The sequence below is a fragment of the Nyctereutes procyonoides genome, unplaced genomic scaffold, assembly GCF_905146905.1.
Source record: "Nyctereutes procyonoides isolate TBG_1078 unplaced genomic scaffold, NYPRO_anot_genome, whole genome shotgun sequence".
Taxonomy (NCBI): domain Eukaryota; kingdom Metazoa; phylum Chordata; class Mammalia; order Carnivora; family Canidae; genus Nyctereutes; species Nyctereutes procyonoides.
In genome coordinates, this window is record NW_026575125.1 from 35657602 (window position 1) to 35683570 (window position 25969).

Genomic DNA, 25969 nt, shown 5'->3' on the forward strand with positions numbered 1-25969 from the left:
GAAAGAAGCCTTACACAAGAGAGTACATACTGTATGATTTCATTTATATGATATTCTTAAAAAAACAAAACAAAACTTGGGACACCTGGGTGGCTGAGCAGTTGGGCATCTGCCTTCAGCTGGGGTGGTGATCCTGGAGTCCTGGGATCAAGTCCCACATGGGACCTGCATGGAGCCTGCTTGTCCCTCTGCCTGTGTCTCTGCCTCTCTCTTTCTCTCTCTCTCTCTCACTCTATCTCTGTGTCTCATGAATAAATAAAATCTTTAAAAAAAATCTTAGGGGGCACCTGAGTGGCTAAGTTGATTAAGTGTCTGACTCTTTTTATTATTATTATTTTTTTAAATTTTATTTATTTTTTAAAATATTTTTTAATTAATTCATGAGAGAGAGAGAGGCAGAGACACAGGCAGAGGGAGAAACAGGCTCCCCACAGGGAGCTCGATGCAGGACTTGATCCCAGGACCCCAGCATCATGCCCTGGGCTGAAGGCAGGTGCTCAACTGCTGAGTCACCCAGGCATCCCAAGCGTTTGACTCTTGATTTTGGCTCAAGTCATGATCTCAGAGTTGTGAGATCAAGCCTCACTTCAGGCTCTGTGCTGGGTATGGAGACTGCTTAAGATTCTCTCTCTCTTCCTCTCCCTCTGCTCCAACTCCCACCTCTCTCTCTCTAAAAAACAACAACAACCCCCCCACAAAACCCCACTTAAACTATATGATATTCTAGAATGAACAAAACTAATCTACAGTGGAAAAAGTAAGAATAATCTTTGCCTCTGGCAGATAAAGTTGGGTAATGATGGGGAAAGAACATGAAGAAACTATCATGAGTGATGGAAGTGTTTATATGTCCTGTTGTTTTTGTTTGTTTGTTTGTTTCATTTTGTTTTTCTTAGAGAGGTGGAGAGGAGTAGAAAGAGAAGGAGAGTGAGAATCTTAAGCAGGCTTCATACCCAGCACAGAGCCCAATGTGGGGCTCGAGCTCACAATCCTGAGATCATGACCTGAGCCAAAATCAAGAGTCAGACACTTAGCAGACTGAGCCACCCAGGAGCCCTCTTTTTTTTGTTTTTAAAATATATTTGTTAAAGTAAGTTCTATACCCAGTGTAGGCTCAAACTCAAAACCCAAGTTCAAGAGTCACATGGTGCACCACCTGAGCCAGCCCGGCACCCCTGGAAGTATTGTAAATCTTGATAGGGATTTGGATCACATATCATTGTCAAAATTCAGTGAATGTACTCTTAAAATTTGTGTCTCTGGGTGCTTGACTGGCTCAGTCCGTGGAGCATGTAAATCTTGATCTTGGGGTGTGATTTTGAGCCCCATGTTGTGAGTAGAGATTACTTTTAAAAAATGTGTCTCTAATTAAAGATAGATTTTATAGCAAAGGAAAAACTGTAAACAAGTATTCTAGTTAATTATTTGCCTGCTGAAGTATTTTGGGGGGCATGCACTGATGTCCACAATATACTTCAAAGTGCATTAAAAATTAATGGATGGATAGATGCATGGATTAATAGATTTGTGATAAAACAAGTCTAATAAAACGTTGATGGTAAAATCTATGTGGAGTATACCAATTTATCTTTGCTGTATGTTTGAAATTTTTCTATAATATAATGTTGAGAAAAATTAAAAGAACACAGAAAAATATGTAGTAAAAAGCAAAAGTCCCTCCTTTCCTACTCTAAATTTTGCACTTTTCCAAAAGTAACCACTATTAATGGTTTGGTAGATATCATTCCAAATTCTTTTCTTTGTGTGTGTGTTTTTTTTTAAGATTTTATTTATTCATGAAAGACAGCGAGAGAGATGCAGAGACACGGACAGAGGGAGAAGCAGGCTCCATGCTGGGAGCCCGATGTGGGACACCATCCCTGGAATCCGGATTACGCCCTGGGCCAAAGGCAGGTGCTCAACTGCTAAGCCACCCAGGCATCCCCAAATTCTTTTCTTTGAGTGGCATATATTTATGTTGAAATGTATAGTTATCTTTTTAATACATAAAGGGAATTATACAATTAACATATTGAGTAATTTACTTTATTCACTTGATACTTTGTCTTGGAGATCATTCTATGGCAGCACATAAACATCAGCTTCTTTCTTTTTAACTCCTGCCTACTGCCCCATAGACCATGCTATAGTTTATTCATTCCCCAATAGACATTTAGGTTGCTTAAACTTTTGTGGTATTAAAAATTACTCTCCAGGGGCACCTGGCTGGCTCAGTCGGTTGAGCATACGACTCTTGACCATGGGACAGTGAGTTTGAGCCCCGTGTTAAGAAACAAATTCTCCTAAAAGCTGAACCAAATTACCTATAAAAAGGCTGATTTTTGGTGATTATGTATCAATGTTTGATTCCCGACACTCTTCCCTACAGGGGATATTATCTTTTATTTTTGTCTATCCAATGGCTAAAAAATGGTTTGTGTTTTCCTAAGAATTGGTGAGGTTGCAAGTCTTTTAGTATTTTTATTGGCCATATATGGGTTTTCTTTTGTGAATTGCTTTTCTTTGCCCTCTTTTCTATTGGATTTGACTTTTTCTAATTGATTCTTTGTATATTCTGGATACAATCCTTTGTCAGCTATCATATTGAAAATATAAAAATATTGTCTCCATGTTAACTAACTAGAATTTAAATAGCAGTTTGAAAGAAAAAAATATGGTTTCCTTATTTGTGTCTTATGGTTTCACTTTTTCCTGTATGTCTTTTAATTAACATTAGGTCTTAGTTTAAGTGTATTCAAATGTGTAAGCCTGGGACACCTGGGTGCCTCAGTGGTTGAGTGTCTGCTTTCGCTCAGAGTGTGATCCCAGTCTGGGTACCGAGTCCCACATCAGGCTCTCTTGGAGGAGCCAGCTTCTCCCTCTGCCTGTGTCTCTGCCTCTCTCTGTGTCTCTCATGGATAAATAAATAAAACATTTAAAAAGAAAACAAACAGGGATCCCCGGGTGGCTCAGCGGTTTAGAATCTGTCTTCAGCCCAGGGCCTGATCCTGGAGACCTAGGATCGAGTCCCACATCAGGCTCCCTGCATAGAGTCTGCTTCTCCCTCTGCCTGTGTCTCTGTCTCTGTGTCTCTCATGAATAAATAAATAAAATATTAAAAAAAAGAAAAACAAAAAAACAAATGTGTAAGCTTTTCTTTATGGTTGTACTTTTTATGTCTTACTTAAGAAATTTTCCACTATCACAAGATCATGAAAATAATTCTCTTACATTATCTCCTAAAAGGTTTTCCAGATATTTTTTCTCTGCAGATACATAATTTGTGTAATCAGAAAACCGGATGACATCATGCATACTGCTCCATAACCTGTTGTCCTGTCATTTAGCAATATATTTTCAACATATTTTCTGTGAATAAATGTATCCATGGTGTTGTGGGTGGGGTTTCCCAGGAAACAGTCTCAGATAGAGATTTGGGTACAGAAGTTGATTAGGTAAGGCCTTCAGGATCAACATGTATGGGGGAAGGGAACAAAGTAGGATTAGAGAGGAGAGCAGTAGTGCAGAGGCAACCAGGGTTGCAACTTCATAGTTTAGAGGATCTTGTAAGTCACAAATTGAAGGGGCTTGGCCTTGAGACTCCAGTATTGTTAGATGTGGCTGCCTCCAGCGAAGCGGATTGGACACTGAGTAAGGCAGCTGACTTCAGCGGAATACAATTCCTGGAGACAGCTGCCAGATGAAGGTTGTCAGCCTATAGTATTCCTAATAGATGGCCGTCCTGAAGGGGTATCTGAGCAGCACATCACAGAATCCACCACAGTTAGGGACAGTTTTGACTCTGAATAGCAGAAAACCCGGCCTACCCTTGCTTAATAAATAGTCTGTCTCACTTAACAGAAGGTCTGCAGTAGATAATTGCCAGCATCAACAGTATCTATCCTTTTTATCTGGAAAGCAGAAACGTTCTCAGAAGTCCCCAGAAGACTTTCCCTGAAAATTAATTGGCCAGTACTGGGTCACAAGTCTATCCCTAGGTGCAGGGTAAGCTGGGAAAGTGGGAATAGGATTGTCACGATTTTGTGCCTGGAGCAGTGAATGTTGCTGCCTTGAACAATCTCTGGGTTCTGTTACCATAGTGGAAAAGGAGAAAGTATATTAGGCTTACCACAAATAGACCTCTACAAAGTTATTCTGAATAACTGCATTTGGATATAACTTACTGAGTCTCTGTATTGCTAGACATTTGGTTGTTTCCAGCTTTTTGCTATTATTCACTGTGCTTCAGTAAACATCCTTGCAATTTTTCTCTGCTCATATCCTCAATTTCTCTTTGGAATGATATGCAACATATGTAATTGCTAGGAGGAGGGAATGTATTTTTAAAGAATCTTGATGGAGATTACCAAGGTGTACCTTTGAAAGGCCTCCAAGTCTTTCAAAAGGCCATTATACCTTACAATTTTATGTCTTCCCTCAGCAGTGAATGAAGAGGTCTATCCTTACTGACACTGGATATTAACATTCTCATCAATTTGCATCAGTTTTATATTTTTAAAAAGTACCTCATTTTAGTTTGCGTTTTCTATTGATTTTTATTGTCTGTATTTGTCAATTTTTGCATTGTGGTCCAAAAACCGTGCTTTGGACCTTTTGGTTTTTTGGAAAGTATTGAGATGTAGTCAGTGTTTGGCTATTGTGCTCTGGGGGTTAATTCCAGCAGGCCTGAGTTGTTTTGCTGGTCAAGGCATGAAACATACTGATTAACAATGTTTCCATTTAACGATGCCCGGACTAATTTCAGGGCATTTCAACCCAGTTTGTTGGAACTATTTATTGATAACAATGACAGTGATATTTGCAGGTGGTCTTGGTGTTAGCGACCCCCATCCCCACCCCACCCTCTGGAGGGCTCTGCTGCTGAGTCTGGTTACATTTCAGGAAAATGACTACGTGTTATGAATACCTAAATATATATTCATAATTAGTATTCAAAGCAGCAGCAGAAGAGCTACGGAAGAGTACTTTGTAACACGAATATTTTTATGACCTATAAATTGTACTCTGTATAAATGCCAAAAATATTTTTAAAATATCACTCGGAAAGGTAAAAGGAGAAAAAAATAATTTTGCTAATTAATCCAATGAAGAATGATGACATAAGAATTTAGAAACATATGCCATAGCTATTTTAATGAGAAACATGGCAGGGCTGTTTTAAAAACATTTACTGAATATGTAGCTCATGAATAATAGATCTCTTACTCCAGTAGATGTTTTCTTAGTTAAAAAGGGTTAACAGCTATTTTTACAGCAAAAATAAAACCGTGGTGCTACAAATCCAACAAAATGACTTGAATATTTTACTATCTCTAAATATTTGAATATATTGTACTAAAAATTGCTGGGATAATTTTTATTGCATTTTGTATGACTTGTATAATCATTATTGCACTTTATAATTTTAGCACACATTATAGTCTTGCATGTAAGTACTAGATATTTACTAGTTGAGAAAAATGTCCTATAAGTCAGCATGCACTTCAGGTGAAAGATGTAAAAAAATAAAGTTAAATAGTTAAAAATGATACTTGATATAGATTTTGAATTAGTAAGAGTTATCTTTGAAATACGGAGTAATAAAGTAAACTAACTTACTACTAAAGCATTATGGAAAAAAAAAGTATTATGGGTAAATACATGGCCAGCCACTACAAGCATATACTTAAGTATATCTGTCAAAATAGTCAAGATTAAAAAGAATTAGACTACTCAATTCAGATAAGAATAAAGAAAAGATGAACGCTCTATACTTAGGTAGAAATGTAATGCAGTATAGCTCTTTTGTGAACCAATTTAGCAGTACATAAACAAAGCATAAAAATTATTCATAGCTTTGACTTAATAAATATGTGAGTCTAGGGACGCCTGGGTGGCTCAGTGGTTAAGCGTCTGCTTTCGGCTCAGGGCGTGATCCTGGGGTCCTGGGATCGAGTCCCACATGGGGCTCCCTGCATGGAGCCTGCTTCTCCCTCTGCCTGTGTCTCTGCCTCTCTCTCTCTCTCTGTGTCTCTCATAAATAAATAAATAAATAAATAAATAAATAAATAAGTCTAGAAGTCTAAGATAATAATCCAACACCCAGGGGCACCTGGATGACACAGTCTGTTGAGTGTGACTCTTGGTTTTGGCTCAGGTCATGATCTCAGGGTTCTGGGATTTAGCCCTGCACCAGGCTCTATGTTCAGTGTGGAGCCTGCTTGGGACACTCTCTCCCTCTCTCTCTGCCCCTGCCCTTCACTCTCACTCTCTCAAAAATAAAGAAATAAATCTTTTTTAAAAAAATCCTACATCCAGAGAAACCTGTACATACAAAGATATTTGTTGCAGCATTATTTATAATGATAAAAATTATAAGCAGCTTAGATGTCCAAAACTTGGAGAAGAATTAGTAATTAATGAAGCCATTAAAATGTTATTTAAACTATAGTATATTTGTATAATGAAGTTAAATGAAGCTGTAAAATGGAGTGAGGAAGATCTCTGTGCTTTTTTTAAGGTTATCTGTAGAATATGGTGTTAACTGAAAAAAGGCAAGGTGCAGAAAAGTTGTATGGTAGGGAATATAAATATAAGTATGTATTTTCTGATATTTTTCAAAGGGAAACAATGGAAAGTAAAACAAGGACTAATAAAAGTGGTTTCCTAAAGGAGGAGGCAAGGAATGTGGAAAGTACAAAGATGGCAGCTAGACCTCTCTGAATATATCTTGTTTCATAATTTTGTTTTGAGTAAAAGATGGCCCCCAAAGATTCCCAACTCCTGGTATTTACATCCTTGTGAAGTTCCCTTGACACTGTAGCAGGGTTTGTCTGTGTGACCAGTAGAATTTGGCATCAGTGATAGTATATAACTTCCAAGATTGGACTCTAAAGGACAATGTGGCTTCTGTTTTATTCTTTCTCTTGGACCACTTGTTCTGGGGGAAGCCAGTTGCCACATGGTGAGGATCTGAGGTCTGCCAGCAGTCACGTGGGTGAACCATCTTGGAAGCAGATGCGCAGCCCCAGTTAAACCCTGAGATGACTGCAGCCCTAACAGACATCTTGACTGTATTTCATGAGAGACCCTGAACTAGAACCACCCAGCTAAGCCATTCCAGATTTCTGACAGAAACTGTGAAATAATAAATACTTGTTATTTTAAGTTTGATTTAATTTGCTAGGCAGCCGCTAATACATGTTGGAACCATAAGATTGTTTAAAATAATTTAAAAACTGAATCTCATTCTTGGACATTGAAGACAAACAGAAACAAATGAACTCAAGTATATATCAAGTTTTGCCATCAAAACTACACAGAGAATAATTATTCCAAGTGACTTGGAAACATAGTATTTTTATAGTATATCTCTAGTGAGTTAGATCCTAAGGACAAGAAGAACTGCAAATAAATCTGAAATGGCATTCAGTGGTCTAATTGTCAGCAATAATATTGATAGTGTTACCCTGATGCTCCTCTATCTATATAGTAGAATCAAGTGAATCAGTCATTATGTTAATATAATTAAGAATCAAGATTTTATACATGAGAGAAAAGAGATAAATACAGAATCAAAGAAACTAAAAATCCTTTAATCTTTCATTTGGATTGAAAATAGCAGTATGAATTTATAGTTTATTTTTCTTTTTCTAAGAAATATGTCTTTCCTAGCTCGGTGCACTTAAAAGACCTAAAAGAAATGACAACATAATAGCAATAAATACCCAGCATCCAGATTATGGTGACTAAATATAATTTAAAACAAACAAACAAACAGGGGCAGCCCTGGTGGCTTAGCGGTTTAGTGCCGCGTTCAGCCCAGGGTGTGATCCTGGAGACCTGGGATCGAGTCCCACGTCGGGCTCCCTGCAGGGAGCCCGCTTCTCCCTCTGCCTGCGTCTCTGCCTCTCTCTCTGTCTCTCATGAATAAATAAATAAAATATTAAAAAAAATAAAACAAACAAACATGCAGAGCTCCTTAGGGAAAGAACTGATTTCAATTCTGAGGCTGGAAATGTAAAAGATGAAGCTGGAATATCCTGTCTTACTAGAAATTAAAGACTACAAGGGTGGTATTAAAGGATTAAGGAACCAACTTTTTAAGGGGTTCTTACTGGCCCCAGATAGAACACTTTAAGCATGAAAATGCCTAATGACTGCAAAGTAATATACACATTTATACATCAAATATTGTAGAACTCCATGAGTTCATTCTGATACTAAAAAATAAAACCTCATTGGTCACTTTTTGGAGGCTGCCAGGACATCAACTTATGAATCATAAAATTAACAAAGGGAAAAAAATCAAACACTTATCCTGCTTGACTGTATTTCAGAGCAGTCAGAATTGATGAGAAAGTTCTTCATTTAAAAAGAATTCAAGCTCTTAAAGGAAAATCACCATTTATGAAGGAATGGCCTGGATTATGGAAATGCTTCAATATCTTGATCTGAGCAGTGGTTACATGGATGTATAGTCTGTAAATAGTCCTCAAGGTGTTTACTTAGTTTCTGTGCATTTAATTTTGGGTAAAGTATACCTCAACTTAATAATTTTACCTCAATTTTTAAAAATGACCATAGTGCCTTTCAATGAGGGGTAATAGGAAGTACACAGAATGCTATGAAATATTCTTGCCAAAAAATTGAACCTGAATCTAGCCAAGGCTCCAGATGTAACTACCCACTTACAGAAAATAAAGGGGACAGAGGAACATGTTAAATGATACCAGTAGGATTCAACTAGAAAAATTTAGAATATGAGACATTCCACAGGACAAATGATGTTTTTCTGGTGAATTGAAATAATATACAGGAAACAGGGAAGGGGGAAGAAAGGATTATAGATTAAGAGAGAATTAAGAGATATATTGACAGAAACCATACCTGGACATTGTTTGGGTCTTGATTCAAACAAACCAACTGTAAAAAGCCATTTTTGAGACAACAGGGAAAATTTGAACACAGACTGAGTATTCGATTATATTAAGGAATTAGTGTTAATTATATTATGTATGATAATGGAATTATGTTCCTAAAGTCTGTATCCTATTAGACACTTAAGTATTTATGGGTGAAATTGTGTCATTTGCTTTAAAATACTCCAGGGGAAAAGTATGGAGGGAAATAAATGAAGCAAGAAAGCCAAAATAGTAATAACTCTTGAAGCTGAGTGACAGATAAACTGGAACTCACTAAACTATTCTCTATTTTTCCGCATGGTATTAAGTTATTAAGCTTCACACTCAGCCTTCTATACTCAACCCTTTGATTCGGGAGATGGGAAGCTACCACCCACATTTCTGCTTGGCCCGCTGCTTCCTGCGAGACTCTGCCTATAGGGGGCGATAGAGGGAGACTGCAAGGCGGGAGGAGGACGTAGCAACTTAAACTCCTTTCTGTTCTTCCTTGTTCCCTCCTGTCAGCTTCCTGCTGCTGTCAGCATTCCCCCAGAACATTTCTTCACCGCCGCCCCAGCAGCGCCTTTCCTTGTCTCCAAGCGGAATCCGGCTTGCAGTTTTCCAGGATTCACAGAACGAGCTTCATCCCACCCCGATTAGCAGCACCAGCATGAGGTGAGCAGCACCCCCTCCTCAGAGGTCTGGGTCCCAGTTTCCACGGAGCCCTTCCTCCAGTCTTCTAAGTTTAACAATTCCATTTTCTCCTTTGTACCCCAGCGCTGGGGCTGGTAGCAGCTTCCTTCTATTACTTTCTTTACGATACCTTAAGAGTTCTCTTTTCACCGCTTGAGTTAGCTCCTTAACTTTATGCCTAGTTAACGTTTTTGTTGTTTTTGTTTTGTTTGTTTTTTAAATAGTAAATCCTGTCTTTTCGAATAACTAATGTGCTTTCTACGTCCCAATTGGTCCCTGATGAAAGGTACACGGACTCCCATTAGTCATTGGTTGAGGGCTGCGTTCAGGGGGCTCATTCCCCAGCATTTCTGGTCTGCCACAGGGTAGCAGAGCCAACTCCAGCAGCTAAGCAGGTTCCAGTGGCAAGAGAAAGCCCTTAGGCAAAGTAATTCAGGCGCTACCAATTGGAAGTTGCGCCAGTGTGCATTAAAGTGATAAGGTGGGGGCGGCTGGACAATTTTGCTACGCAGCCAGGTGCCCTTTATAAAACATTAATTTCTAATTACAGAAGCGTTAATTGTCCTTGAAGGACAGTTATTAAGAAAAGGCTGAAATCCTCTCAGTCACCAGCCCCAGTTCTGATTCCTTTCTCTTCTCTCCTGCTGCCCAGAGGCAGCCAGTATTACCGGTTATCATTTACATGTGCTTTTATACATGTATTATTAAAACACATGGCATTATGTGTGGGTTCAAAAAAATTTTTTGCATAGTATATATATCTTTTTGCATATGATGATACATCGAGCCACCTCTTTTCTTTCTTTTAAAATGTTTATTTATTTACTTGGGGGGAGGGGCAGAGGGAGAAGCTGACTAGCGGCTGGATCCCAGGACTCTTGAGATCATGACTTGAGGCGAAGGCAGATGCTTAATGGTTTCAGGCACCCAGCGTCCTCATCCTCATCTCATGCTTTTCACCTGCTGCCTAATATTCCTTATTAGGAGAGCATATGCCATTGTTTATTGCACTCTTGCCATATGTTCACTCTTACCCACATTCCATGATTAATGTTCATGTCCCTGCATCTTTCTACCTGTTTAGGAATGTTTCTCTAGAGTTTTTTTTTTTTTGGATTATTTATTTATGAGAGATAGAGAGAGAGGCAGAGTCACAGGCAGAGGGAGAAGCAGGCTCCATGCAGGGAGCCCGACATGGGACTCGATCCCAGGTCTCCAGGATCACACCCCAGGCTGCAGGCAGCACTAAACCGCTGCGCCACCAGGCCTGCCGTTTCTCTAGAGTTAGTACAAAGTACAAGAAATGCTGGGTCTGAGAGAATACCTATTTACAACTTGAATTAGATGTTAAAAATGTGTCCTTCAGGGATCCCTGGGTGGCGCTGCGGTTTGGCGCCTGCCTTTGGCCCAGGGCGCGATCCTGGAGACCCGGGATCGAATCCCATGTCGGGCTCCCGGTGCATGGAGCCTGCTTCTCCCTCTGCCTGTGTCTCTGCCTCTCTCTCTCTCTCTCTCTCTCTCTCTCTCTCTGTGACTATCATAAATAAATAAAAATTTAAAAAAAAAAATGTGTCCTTCAAAAGGAAGTTGCAACTTACAAGCTGTAATACTGTGATTGGTAATAAGAAATATATATTTGGCTTCCCTTTCATTTCTGGCATAGAGCTAAAACCCTTGGAATTTCCTAAGTGATGAGAGCAACAAAGGTGTCTTTTGTTATGTTAATGGTGACATTTGTGCTGTACCTAAGGCTGGGGGCTGGTTGCCAGGGGAACCAAGTAGGAATAAAGGGCTAGAACTTTGAGTCCCACCCTCTGACCTCCCGGGAGGAGAGGGGCTGGAGATTGAAGCAATTACCAATGGCCAATGATTAAATCAATCATGACTATGTAATGAAGCCTCCATAAAAACCCCAAAGGACAGAGCTTGCAGGTTTGTCAAACACCTGGTTTCAGGCAGAGTGACGGGCTTGGAGAAGGCATGGAAGTTCCTCGTCCTTACCCCATACCTTGCACTGTGCATCTCTTCCATCTAGCTGTTTCTGGGTTATATCCTTTTCTAATACACCGGTGATCTAGTAAGTAAGATGTTTCTCCGAGTTCTGTGAGCCACAATAGCAAATTAATGGAACCCAAGGAGATGGTCGTTGGAACCTCCAATCTGTTGCTGGTTGGTCAGAAGCACAGGTAACAGCCTGGGCTTGTGACTGGCTTCTGAAGTTAGAGTAGGGTGGCTGGGGGTGGAGAAACCGTCTTCTAGGACTGAACTCCTAACGTGGCTAATCCGATACCGACTCCAGGTAGGTGGTATTGGAATTGAGTTGAATTCTTGGACTCTGCTGGTCCCAAAATTGCCTGGTATTGTGTGGAAAGCCCTTCCCCCAACTTTGGATTTGGGTCCAGGAACTCCAAAAAGTTGGTGGTCAGTGAATTGGGACTTGCTAGATGCGTCCTTGGCTCATGGAAGTATGTGGTTTGGGAAGAGAAAGGATGAAGGGGAGGTAGGGGGGGGATGAGGAACCTCTTGATTCCTGGGTGATCCTGTGGTTACTCTAGGAATGGAGCAGCAACTGTGTTGCGTTCAGTTACTAAAAATGGATCCAACTCCCAGGTATTTCGAATAAGGAAGTGCATACTAATAAGAAAAAGGCAAAATATTCAACCCTTTGGTCATTGTTGTTATCTGTAATGGCTAAACTAAAAGGGACCGCTCAGTCGGACTTTGGTGCCAGTCCAAACTCCGATTTCAGTGAGTCTGAGCTTTGGCCGTTAGCCTCAAAGCTGCCCCCCTAAGGTAAAAGTCACTGTGGGGGAAGAGCAAAACCAAGGAACTTTTGAAACTAGGGGGATAGAGTGTGAAAGCGTTGTTTTCATTTTGTCTAATCAGTATCCTCAGCTTCCTGAGGAAGCCTTCCCGAGCCGGATTGGGGGAGTAACTGATTGGGGGCGGTGTGTTTGGTCTGAATGCCGCCGGTGGAGCAGCAGGTTCGGGTTGAGGCGGGACCCACAGATCGCTCTGGAACACTCGCAGGTGGCTGTATGTGATCCAGACATTCCCCAGGGAACAGCCAGCCCGGTGGACTGGATAAAAGCCACCCTAAGCCTTGTTAATCCTTGGAAAGGGGACTGTACTTAACCCCCACATGAATGCCAAGTGCAACACCCCGATGGAGCAGCTGATAAGCTTCCTATGCAAGGTGTGGGGACTGGCTTTATGACAAGCGAGATATCAACCCGCCCAAAAGGCCCATTACCCGGGTCATGGTAAATGCCATGGTTGAGGGGGCCCCTTTCACAGGAGCGCCCCACCGAACCTCATTGCTGCAGAACCAAAAAACAGCTCGGGAAGCCTCATCGAATTTGCTGCCTCAGCTTCCCCTCAGGGGTCTTACAGATGCTAATAGAAACCTTAGGTTAATTAAGAAGCAAATGGAGAAAGTCTAGGGACGTTTCCGAACCAGGTGGAAATTTTTGAAGTTATTAAGAAATATGGTGACTAAAGTGAGTATCGATAGGAGTGAAACAAAGAGGAAAAGAGAAAGGGGACTCGTCCCCCAGCTGGGTGGAAATTTTTAGATGATTATTAAGACGTGGGTGAACCGGTTTTTTTTTTTTTCTGTATATATAAATTGCATAAGGATTTTTTTCTTAAAAGAAATAGGATGAGTAAAACAGACATTGATGGGGTTAAGACAAAGGTTTTATTTTTTTAAGATTTTATTTTATTTATTCATGAGAGAGAGAGAGAGAGGCAGAGACACATGCAGAGGGAGAAGCAGGCTTCACGCAGGGAGCCCGACTCTGGACTCTATCTGATCCCGGGACCCCAGGATCACTCCTGGGCCAAAGGCAGGCGCCAATCCGCTGAGCCACTCAGGGATCTCTAAGACAAAGGTTTTAATAACAGCACTACCTAAGGTTGATCGGGCCAAATGGACCCGTTACTACCCCAGCATTAAAGGGCCCCAAACAATTTTGCTTTATGTTACCCTGTTTGGGAGAAATTTCACAGGGCGGAAGGCAAAAAGTACAATGAAGTCCCTGACCAGCAACTGCTTGGGCAAGCAGTTAGGCAGATTAATCAAGATAAAGATGGACAAAAGGGCCAGCGTCCCTTGGCTTAAACACCTCACTGGAGATTCAAAGCCTGTATAGCACAAGAGTAGGTAAAATGGTCAGAGAAGTTTCCCTGGACTTCTTCATACGGGAGTCCCATGAACTAGGGTACCAAAACCCATTGGTAAAGCCCTGACTCCTGCTACAATTAGACTGACAGAATGTAAAAATATAGGGTTTGATAGGATTATGAAAGTTGATATACTGAAGCTGGTGTTCTCTGAAGAAATCATGTTAACTTTACCTGAATGTTTTATGGGAATGGATATTAAATGTGGCTGAGGAGCACTTCCTTTGCCTGGTTGTAAAACCATAACCTGTTGAAGTCCTGACAGGCTGCAGCTAGGAACGCGAGTCCATGGAATCATGGTAAAAGTTTGTAGGAGAATGTGTACGTTTGAATAGACTTTCTGGGAAGGGCTTGCGTTTCTTTTACCTGATGGTTAAAAGGCAAAATATTAGGGAATGACAAGGGGTGGACATTGTATCTGACAGGGGAATGCTTCCCCTACCTAGTATTGTAACAGAAGGCATGTATGTCTGCCCTTCAAGCAATATTAACTGCATGTGCTAAATGGGAACCAGTAAGATGCCTGAGCCCACAGCGGAGGGTAGAAGCTGGAATGTTGGTGGAGACCAATTCTGGCAATAGTGCTTTGTAAGAGCGTACACTGGGGTTTATGGCAAGAGCCTGTGAGCGCCTCCCAGTGACCACTACTGGGACTTTGGAGAGGAGAATTTTGAAGGTCATTTATAACCTTGCTATGAGATGTTATTTTTTTTTTTAATTTTTTTTTATTTATTTATTTATGATAGGCACAGAGAGAGAGAGAGAGAGGCGCAGAGACATAGGCATAGGAGAAGCAGGCTCCATGCACCGGGAGCCTGATGTGGGATTCGATCCTGGGTCTCCAGGATCGCGCCCTGGGCCAAAGGCAGGCGCCAAACCGCTGCGCCACCCAGGGATCCCGCTATGAGATGTTATTAATTGAAGCTGAAGGGCATACACGATCTTGAAACCTGAAATACCCATAATGTCTAGAATGATGTTCGAGAAACACCTTAACGGGAATAGCAGTGCCTGGGAATGCGAGGAGGAGCTTCCTCACAAGCAGGGAGCCCTTTTCCCCTAAGATGGACTCTGGAACTGTGTGAAGAGCTTGTTGGATTCTCTTGTCACTTGGTCAGTGCCCTGTAAATAGCTCTCAACTGATGGACAAAGAGCTGCTTGATCTGTGGATGCAAGTTCCATGGGGAATGGACAACATCTTACTTGGAAGGCTTCCATTCTGAGCAAAAAAGGTAAAAGCCAGTCAGCTCAGTGGTCTGAATTGCATGCTGTTTTGCTCTCAGCGATGGAAGAATTGAACCGTGATAAAAAGCCTGTATGTTTGACTCTTTACTGACTCACGGGCAGTGGCCAGTGGCCTGGGCTTATGGTCAGCAGGAGGGCGGCAGAAACATGGTCTATTAAAGGGATGCCCAAGTAGGGCATAGCCCTCTGGAAATTTGAGGGGTGCATTAAAGTAGAACATGCCAATGCCCATCAGAAGAACTCCCTTCCAGGTTTGGAAGGTGGTTGGAAGAAACTAGCAGATCTCCCCATGTGCTCCCTTGAGGTAACCACCTGGCTGGGGATGAGTGGACACTGGGGGTCTGTAGCAAAGCAGAGATGGGCTGGTTCCAGACCTGTTCCTCTGGCACCTTCTGAGGTACAAAATGTCAGTAAGAATAGTTCTGTTAGCAAGGGAGACAGAGACTGCAGATGGCTCTGTGGCAGATTCCCTGGTGGGAAGGGCCTTAACATAGTGGGCAAGTGAGACTTGATACTGGAAGTACTGGGGGCTTCCAGTGGGTCCTGACAGCAGGAGTCACTGACTCTAGATTGGGCTTTGCTTACCCAGTGGGAGGGGCAGATGCTCGAGGGCTGTGAAAGATCCATAACTGAGGATACTGCACCACTTTGGACAGTCCATCGGCATTTCTTCAGAGGGAGGAATATACTTTATAGCTGATAATGTCCAACATGGGACAGGGATATCCTCCTGAGTACTAGTTTGACAGAGAATGGATGGGGCAGTTAAATAGTGGTTGTCTAAAAGGGGCTGGGGGTCAGGGTGGGCAAGGGGGAGAGAAGCACACAAAGGGGGCTAGCTTCCAGGCCTTCATGAGTGTGTTCTCACACTCAGCATGAACATGATGGGGACTACAGGAATGTCCCCCCTGCATAGATTCCTCTGTTTTCCCAGTGGATCCGGGGAAGAGGGTGTGTGGGAAGGTGCTCATTCTTTTCCACATTGCCTCAACTTTTTTTTTTTCTTCTCTGCTTGATGCAGTGGTCAAAGGACCCAGGACTACCAGGGCTGGATTCTCAAGCAAGAAACTTGCAACTGTGTATTTTTAACCCTTGTGTCAGAATTCCTAAGGTCCCAATGAGGCAGGATGGGTCTTTGCCCCTTCTGGCGAAATTGGGGCTAACAGCGAATTCAGCTGTATTGCCTGGTGGTGCAGATAGCCCACTAGTAACCTTAGCTTATCTGACTAGAACTGAACTGAGCGGGAGGGACTTGCTAGACTAGTTTTGCTGCTTGCAATCTACACCAGCACAGTGGCCAAACCCAATGTTCCTTCAGAGGTGGAAAGGTTTGGATATAAATGGAGGGAAGGAAAATAGTAGCTGAAGGGTAAGGGAATGAATATGTGGGTTATAGAATGAGGGAAATCCATGCATGGGATGTTACATTGACATGTCCAAAGAGGCTCAGAGCAGGAGATGCTATTATTTCTTAGCTTGAGTATACCAGATGCTTGAGAGGGTGAAGCCATATGTTGCTGAGCCCACTCTTGGTTTTGGAACCTGATGGGATCTACTGGAAGCCTGCAAACCTGAGTGGCCAACCCCCTGGGAGGGGGACTGCTCTTCCTCCATATGATGCTGGACTGGATAGTTATTAATCACTGAATGAGATTCTAGTAACGTGCCATATCTTTTGACTTTTATGATTGTTTTGCTATTAGGGATCCGTGTTCGAAGACCAGGGTGGGCTGTGATACTGTGGTTTATAATAAATATGTGGGCAGCCCAGGTGGCTCAGTGGTTTAGCGCCTCCTTCAGCCCAGGGCCTGATCCTGGAGACCTAGGATCGAGTCCCACGTCAGGCTCCTGGATGGAGCCTGCTTCTCCCTCTGCCTGTGTCTCTGCCTCTCTCTCTCTCTCTCTGTGTGTGTGTGTCTCTCTCATGAATAAATAAATAAAGTCTTAAAAAAAAAAAAGGAATATGTTTGGTCTTGTCCCATTTCTGGCACCAAACTCCTAAAACCTTTGGAATTTCCTCAGCATTGAGAGCCTTAAAGGTGTCTTTTGTTATGTTAATGGTGACCTGGCCAGCACCTAAGGAAGGGGGCTGGTTGCCTTAGGAACCAACCATGTGATTAGAAGGTTGGAAATTTCAGTCCCACTCCTCTAATGGGTGGGAGGGGGATTGAATCAATCACTATTGGCCATAGATTTAAACTAAAAGGATTGGGTTCAGAGAACTTCCGGGTTGGTGAGCCTGTGGAGTTGTGGAGAGACTGGTGCTCCTGACGAGAGAATGGAAGCGCCTCATCCTTTCCCGGGACCTGACCCTATGCATCTCTTCCATCTGGCTGTTCCTGATTTATCTTTTTATAATAAATCAATAATCTAGTAAGTGAAATGTTTCTCTGAGTTCTGTGAGCCACTCTAGCAAATGAACTGAACCTAAGGAGTAGGTCATTGGAACCTAGCCAGTCAGAAGTACAGGTCAACATAGACTTGCAGCTGGTGTTTGAATTGAGTTACCAAGGAGGTGGTCATTGGAACCTCCTATCTACAGCCAGTTGGTCAGAAGCACAAGCAACAACTTGCGTTTGGTGTCTAAAGTGAGGTGTGTGTGTATGGGGTGTGGGACAGTAGCAGCCTTGTAGGACTGAGTCCTTAACCTGTAGAATCTGATACTCTTTCCAGGTAGATAGTGTCAGAATTGTTTGGTGTGGGGGAACACGGCCCTCACACATTGGAAATTGTGTTTCAGAACACTTTGAAGACCAGCGTACTAGGAAGGTGCCAGTGCTCTTACTACAGGACGCAGTAGAGTTGCCTTATCCTGCATTTCCCATCTGGCACTGCTCCGGGCTCCCTCAGCAGAAGATAACCTGGGTGAGAGCGCCGTTCACCCTACCACACCACAGAGAGGAAGGCATTTTCTGCACCCTACTCCTGAGGGGCCACCAAGGTGGAACTACTGTAATCAAGCTGGAGGTACCAATACCCTCAGGCAGTCCTCAGAGTGGCTGCAGTGTCTGATATCCAGCTGAGAGTAGAGTCTCATGGAGACTGTTGGATGGGACTTGTTTCTGGGCACACGTGACAGCCCTTAGCAACTCCTGGAAATCATTTGGTGCACTTTGTGGAGGCCCTGAGGTCCTTGCATGAGTAGGTGGCAGGGCAGTTAGGTTCTGCCTGGCTTCTGGTGAACCTGGTGCCTGTCGGAGTGGGAGCTTTAGGGAGAAACCTACAGTCTCTCAGCTACCTTCTGTGTGCTTAGGACTCCCATCCCTGATGTCCTTATAAATATGTGAAATCTATAAATGTGAAATACTTCATAAATATCTGAAAAGAAATTTGTTTCAGGGACAAGAAGGAACCAGCAGAGGCCAAGGATCTGAGATGGGAATGTGCTTTATCATGTTCAAGGAATGATAAGGAGCCTGATTGGCACAGAGAGCGTGAGGGCGGCAAGAAGGAAATGATAGAAGTGAGTTAATGATGGGGACTGGAGACTCAGCTTTCCCAGATCGCTTCTTGCCCAAGGGTTGTTTTACCTAATTTTTTTTAAAAAAGATTTTATTTATTTGAGAGAGAGAGAGCATGAGTAGGGGAGGGGTAGAGGGAGAGGGTTAGAAGCCGACCTCCATCTGAGGAGAGAGCTTAATGTGGAGCTCAGTCCCAAGACCCTGGGATCATGACCTGAGCTGAAGGCAGACACCCAACAGACTTGAGCCACCCAGGTGCCCCCAAGGGTTGTTTTAAACCTTGCAGCTTTTCCAGGCCAGATCTTGACTTCCTTGGTGATCAGTTCCATCCAAACCTTAGCAGGCCTCTGATCTCTCTGTTTGAGACCTTGCCCACATTCTCTTCCTAGATGTGGTTGTGATGGCTACCTTACTTATTTGCTTCCTTGTTCCTGTACTGCTCCGTTTTGAAACTAGTGGTGTCTCCCTTGATGCTATCTCAAACAGCAGGCTTAGATGAGAAGGATACCACCTCTTCAATTTGATTTGACTTCACTTCAGTTTGATTTTCACTTTAGGGCAGAGTCACGTTTATGGAGTTTTACACAGGGTAGCACTGAACATGCCAAATGACAGACCACCAGAGTGCTGTGGAGAAGTCAACTCTAAACTACTGCCGAGCAGTTTTATAGAAAGCCGTGGAAGCTGGCGGCTGGATCCTAGCAGGATAGTGGGGAAGCTAGAGAGAGTTGCCCTCCCCCCAAACTAGGGAGATGGATAAGAAACAGCCCTGTGGCAGTCTCCCTTGAGTTAGGGGTGGAGAAGCAACACTGTAGCAGCTCCTTGTCCTTAACCCTTTTCTTCCAGGAGGAATCACAGAAGATTCTGCCATGAGTTGGGTGAGACTGCAGATGCTCTGTTTATGTGTCCTACGTGGAGACAGGCAGGGTCACAGTATCATGATGGAGCTGTTCTACACCTTTGTGACACTAAGCCTTTTTCAGTCTTTTATTATTTGGGATACAGAAGCAGTCAGCTTCTGTTTCTTTCTTTTTTTTTTTTTTTTAATTTTTTTAAATTTATTTATGATAGTCACAGAGAGAGAGAGAGAGAGAGAGAGAGAGAGAGAGAGAGAGAGGCAGAGAGACAGGCAGAGGGAGAAGCAGGCCCCATGCACCGGAAGCCCAATGTGGGATTTAATCCCGGGTCTCCAGGATCGCGCCCTGGGCCAAAGGCAGGCGCCAAACCGCTGCGCCACCCAGGGATCCCCTTTCTTTCTTTTTTTTAAAGAGCGAGAGAGAGCGCAGAGGGAAAGGCAGAGGAAGAGAGAGAATCTCACGCAGACTCCATACCCAGTGCGAAGCTGGATATGGGCCTTGATCTCACCACCCTGAGACTAAGACCCGAGCCAAATTAAGAGTTGGAGGCTTTTAACTGACTGAGCCACCCAGGCGCCCCCGCAGTCAGCTTTTCTAATCTTGTATCCCCAAATTTCTCATTTTGTTTTTACAACTCAACCAACCAGTTCTTGCCTGAACTTTTTTCTTCCTTGTAACACCTTGCTAAATAGAGCAAGGAACCATCAATACACACTACTAACATCGCTTTCCTATATCCTTTGCGAAAGCTGGAGGCTCTGGAGGCACTTGGCCCTACTTCTTTTTTTTATAGGTAGCATCTGCTGTTTAACAAGACTCTTTTCCATCTTTTTATCCTCTGATACCGTTTTCCTCATGTCTATTGGTTCAAACAGCAAACATTTCTTTATTGCTTATCTTCCCATGCTGTGTGGGTAAACAAGGTCATGGGGACAGCCCTCCATGCTGTCATTCAGAAACCCAGGCTGACTAAGGCCTTGCTTTCTTTGACATGGGGCTACCAAGGTCATCCTTAGGAGTAGGGTTTGGAGCCACCTCTGTTATAGCAAGCTGCAAGGGGAGAAAAGCATATAAGAGTATGCTTGGGAGGTTTACACGGACAGGCTGGAAATGGTATGTGAAATTTGTTCTCACATTCCATATGGTCACACCTACCTGCAAGAGAGGCTGAGGACTGTGTGCCCAGGAAGAAGAGGAAAGTGTGGAGTCGGTGAGCAGCCAGCAGACCTTGCCACACCATGCTGTGGAATAGTTGTATTGGCAGTGCAGGTGCTGAGAAGAGGCTGAGTTCTGGATTTATATAGAAGGTAGAGACCCGGGGTGCTTGGGTGGCTCAGTGGTTGAGTGTCTGCCTTGGGCTCAGGTCATGATCCCAGGGTCCTGGGATCAAGTCCCAAGTGGGGTTCCTTGCTCAGCTTCTCCCTCTTCCTCTACCCTTCCACCTTGGCTTGTGCTCTCTCTTTCAAATAAATAAATAAAATCTTAAAAAAAAAGAAAAGAATTTGTTGACACCAAGGTTTGGGGCCTGAAAAGTTGGGAGAATAGAGTTGCTGTATGTCAAGATGGGAAAGGCCATTGAGAACTGCGTTTTAGACATATGATTTTTGAGTATCTGTGAGCATCCACGTGGAGACATTAGGTAGGCAGTTGGAGATGCATGTTTATGGTTCATACAGTTTTTTTTTAAAGATTTTATTTATTCATGAGACACACACACACACACACACACACACACACACACACACAGGAAGAGACATAGGCAGAGGAAAAAGCAGGCTCAATGCGGGACTTGACCCCAGGACTCCAGGATCATGCCCTGGGCCAAAGGCAGATGCTAAACCACTGAGCCACCCAGGGATCCCCCAGGTTTATGGTTCAAAGGAGTGGTCAGGACTGAATATATAAATAGGGAGCAGCCCTCGGTACATATATGGTATAAAGCTATTAAACAGCACTAAATACAATACTGAATTTCATTCGTTCTTCAAAGCACATTTTATTTTTTTACATCTTCAGATCTTTGCAATTGGAACAAGTCTTTTTTTTTTTAAGATTTATTTATTCATGAGAGAGAGAGAGAGAGAGAGAGAGAGAGGCAGAGATACAGGCAGAGGGAGAAGCAGGCTCCCCACAGGGAGCCCAATACAGGACTTGGTCCCAGTACTCCAGGATCATGTCCTAAGCAAATACTCAACCGCTGAGCCACCCAGGTGTCCTGAAATTGGAATGAGTCTTCAACACTAAATATAGTCTTCAATTATTATGATTGACTGTTTTCTTTCTTAGTATCATCAGTTGATACTGATACAACTGATGGCACCCCAGATTCAGTGAAACCGTGATGATAATAGTAAAAATGATGATGCTATTGAGCACGTACTAGTGTGCGTCAGACACTGTGCTAAACCACTTCCATGATTATCTTTACATGTAGTTACAGGAATGTTAAGTGCTCAGATGCTGGGGCATGACTGCATGGATCTTGAATTCTGGCTCTGAGTTTACAAACCATATGACCTTGGCCAAATGCTTACTCTGTTTGTGCCCGAGTTACCTCATCTCTAAAATGGGATGATAATAGTGCCTAACTTAACAGGTTTATTATGAGGATTAAAGGAATTAATACCCGTGTAGTTCTTATAACAGTGCTTAACAGGATAACTGCTAAATTGTTAAACATGATTAACAAATTAACATTGTTAAAACTGGCAAATATATGTATAAAAATTTATCAAGCATGAAATCTTGCCATTTACAACGACATGGATAGAACTAGAGAGTATTATGCTAAGCAGAATAAATGTCAGAAAAAGATAAATACCATGATTTCACTCATAGGTGGAATTTAAGAAACACGAGTTTGGGACGCCTGAGTGGCTCAGCAGTTGAGCATCTGCCTTTGGCTCAGGGCGTGATCCTGGAGTTCCGGGATCGAGTCCCACATTGAGCTCCCTGCGTGGAGCCTGCTTCTCCCTCTGCCTGTGTCTCTGCCTCTCTCTGTGTGTTTCTCATAAATAAAGAAATGAAATAAAAAAAAAAAAAAGCAAGTAATCAATAGTTGCCAGATTAAAAAAAAAAAACAACAAGAAAAACAGACGAGCAAAAAGAAAAAGGCAAACTAAGAAACAGATTCGATGGTTACCAGAGGGGGAGTCGGTGGGGGGATGGGTGACATAGGTGATGGGGATTAAGGAGGGCACTTGTGATAAGCACTGGGTGCTGTATAGAATTGCTGAATCACTATTTTGTACACCTGAGACTATAACACTGTATGTTAACTAACTTGAATTTAAATAAAAACTTAAAAAAAGAAGAAAACCCAAACAAAAAAGTTTGCTGAAAAAGATTCTTTTTTTATTTATATGTATTTTTATATTTATATGTATTTATATATATATATATATAATTTTAGGAGTGACTGGGTGGCTTAGTCTGTTAAGTGTCTGCCTTCCGTTCAGGTCTTGATCCCAGGGTCAAGCCCTGCATGGAGCAGGGAGCCTGCTTCTCCCTTTCCCTCTGCCCCTCTCCCAGCTTGTTCTCTCTCAAATAAATAAAATCTGAAGATAAAAACTTAAAGATTTTATATATTTGGGAGAGAAAGTGAGCAAGCGGCTGGAGGAGCAGAGGGAGAAGGACAAGCAGACTCAGCACTGAGTGTGGAGCCTAAACCAAGAGTCGGCCACTCAACCACCTGAACTATCCATGTGTCCCCATTTGCAAGATATTTTAAGTGACAAAATGCAAGGTACAGAAAATAAATAGCATGAATGAATGTTTTTTGAAGTGAATAAATATATATATATTTTTAGTCTTTTTTTAAGATTTATTTATCTATTTATTCAGAGAGAGAGAGAGAGAGAGAGGCAGAGACACAGGCAGAGGGAGAAGCAGGCTCCATGCAGGGAGCCCAACGTGGGACTCGATCCCGGGTCCCCAGGATCACACCCCGGGCTGCAGGTGGCACTAAACTGCTTTGCCACCGGGGCTGTCCCTGAAGTGAATAAATATTTTAAAAATGGATATGTATTCATATCAACTATTTTTCAAAATAAGTAAAGGAAATAGAATTTTAAAAGATTGGTGGAAAATATATCAAAATTACATTTTAGCCACAATATACCACAATCCATTTAAGCCAATATACCACAATCACATTTTAGCATTATAGGGGTTGTTTTTGTTTCTTAATTTTCCAAACATTCTTAATTTGGTTACATTATTTCTATAAATTTTTTTAAAAGATTTTATTTGAGAAAGAGAGGGGCAGAAGCAGGCTCCTTGCTGAGCTCCATCACATTCCCTGGGATCCATCACATTCCCTGGGATCATGACCTGAGCCAAAAGCAGATGCTTAACCAACTGAGCCACCCAGGCGCCCCTATTTCTATCATTTTTTAAAGGAGTATTCATAAGAAAAATCGGGAAGGTAATACACAAAAATGATAGAGATCATTGGTTTTGGTGATAGATGTAAGGAAAATTCCTTCTATTTGCCATTTTGTAATGTTATATTACATATACAATAATACAATAATGTTTTTTGTGATACATATGCAGGTTTTATTTTGTTTAAGCATCTGGTGTCCATGTTAGGCTTGGAACAGCCTGGTTATACCACCTGTTACACTAGCATTCCTGGTACACATTGAAAAGATACTATAAATTCGCTATTTTGGTATACAGTCCTATATTTGTTGAAGGACTTGATAAAGCAGAAAAGACTGGCTGATTTGGAAACAATGTAGTTTTTCTCCAGTCCTCTAGCCAACCAAGTGAACAATGCAGCCACAAACAACACATTTCTGCAAACCACTACTTGAATCTGAAAACCAAAGAACAGAGCGGGAGCAGGGATGTCCTCCGCATTACCTAGATCAACCAAGAAGAAGCAAGAGGTCCTGAAAAGAATCCAAAAATAAAAAGAAGGGAGAAACTTATGCTATATAGTTGACAAATCATTTGTATCTCTTCTAAAAAAACCATAAATTTTACCTAAAAGAGGCAAAACACAAGAGCTGAGAAAGAATAGCTGTTTCCAGCAGTCAAAAATGAAATGCTTAGAAGACAAATATAAATGAAAACAAAAAATAGAAACCTCACTAAATGTGATTGAAAGAAAGCCTTTTTGTATTTGTGAAAAGTTTGAATTGCAGAGTATATTTAGAGAAATAGCAATTAATTACATCTTAATATGTATAAGGTAATTATATGTATTGTAATATATGTAGGACTGCCTGGGTGGCCCAGTCTGTTACTTGTCTGACTTACGATTTCTGCTCAGGGCATGATCTCATGGTTGGTGGGTTGGAGCCCTGGGTTGGGCTCTTCACTCAGTGAGGGGTCTGCTTGAGATTCTCCCTCTCCCACTGCTCCTGCCCCTACTTGTGCAGGCACACACACTCTCTCTCTCTCAAATAAATAAATGTTTAAAAACTGCACTGGTCCCTTTTTACATAGATCACTTTTGATAAATACGGTACTATAAATGTATTTTCTCTTTTCTCTCTCTCTTTTTTAAAGGTTTTATTTATTTATTCATGAGAGACACAGAGAGAGGCAGAGACACAGTCAGAGGGAGAAGCAGGCTCCCCGCGGGGAGCCTGATGTGGGACTCTATCCCGGGACTGCAGTACCAGGCTCTGGGCCGAAGGCAGGCAGTAAACCACCGAGCCACCCGGGCTGCCCTCTTTTCTCTCTCTCTCTCTCTTTTTTTTTTTAAATTTATGGTAGTCACACAGAGAGAGAGGCAGAGACACAGGCAGAGGGAGAAGCAGGCTCCATGCCCCGGGAGACCGACGTGGGATTCCATCCCGGGTCTCCAGGATCGCCCTGGGCCAAAGGCAGGCGCCAAACCGCTGCGCCACCCAGGGATCCCTCTCTTCTCTTTTTTTTTTTTTTTTATTTATGATAGTCACACACACAGAGAGAGAGAGAGAGGCAGAGACACAGGCAGAGGGAGAAGCAGGCTCCATGCACCGGGAGCCCGACGTGGGATTCGATCCGGGGTCTCCAGGATCACGCCCTGGGCCAAAGGCAGGCGCCAAACTGCTGCGCCACCCAGGGATCCCCCTCTCTTCTCTTTTTAATGATTAGTTTAAAATAACATTTTCTCTAGCTTTCTTGATTGTAAGAATATATAATACATTAACAAATTATATGTTACTGACTATGTTATCAGTAAGGCTTCTGGTCACCAGTAGGCTATCATTAGTTAAGTCTTTGGGGAGTCAAGTTTTAAAACTTACATCAATTTTTTTTTAAAGATTTTATTTATTTATATATTCATGAAAGACACAGAGGGAGAAGCGGGCACCCTGCATGGAGCCCGATGTGGGACTTGATCCCGGGACCCCAGGATCACGCCCTGGGCCAAAGGCAGGCACTAAACTGCTGAGCCACCTAGGGATCCCCTTAAATTAATTTTTGACTGTGTTGGGGGTTGATGTCCCCAAACTCTGTTATTCCAAGGCCAACTGTATATTATATATTAGCATATGAATTCTTTGTTAGAAGTCCTAAAGGAAGTGACTCTCAAACTTCAGTAGCCTGTAGTAGTGTCACCCTGGGTTGCCTCTTTAATTTGAACCATTAGCCCTTCTTCCATTGATTCTAGAAAGCTCTGTGT

The 25969-nt window shown here is 42.4% G+C and overlaps 1 protein-coding gene across 1 annotated transcript in view; it reads left to right on the forward strand.

Annotated features, from left to right (window-relative positions):
• Window positions 1-25969, forward strand: part of USP9X (ubiquitin specific peptidase 9 X-linked) — a 483762-nt gene that overhangs the window by 301218 nt on the left and 156575 nt on the right. The window contains exon 3 of the mRNA XM_055337517.1: window positions 9429-9578. The gene's annotated coding sequence lies outside the window, so the exon portion shown is untranslated. The remainder of the gene's footprint in view (window positions 1-9428; window positions 9579-25969) is intronic.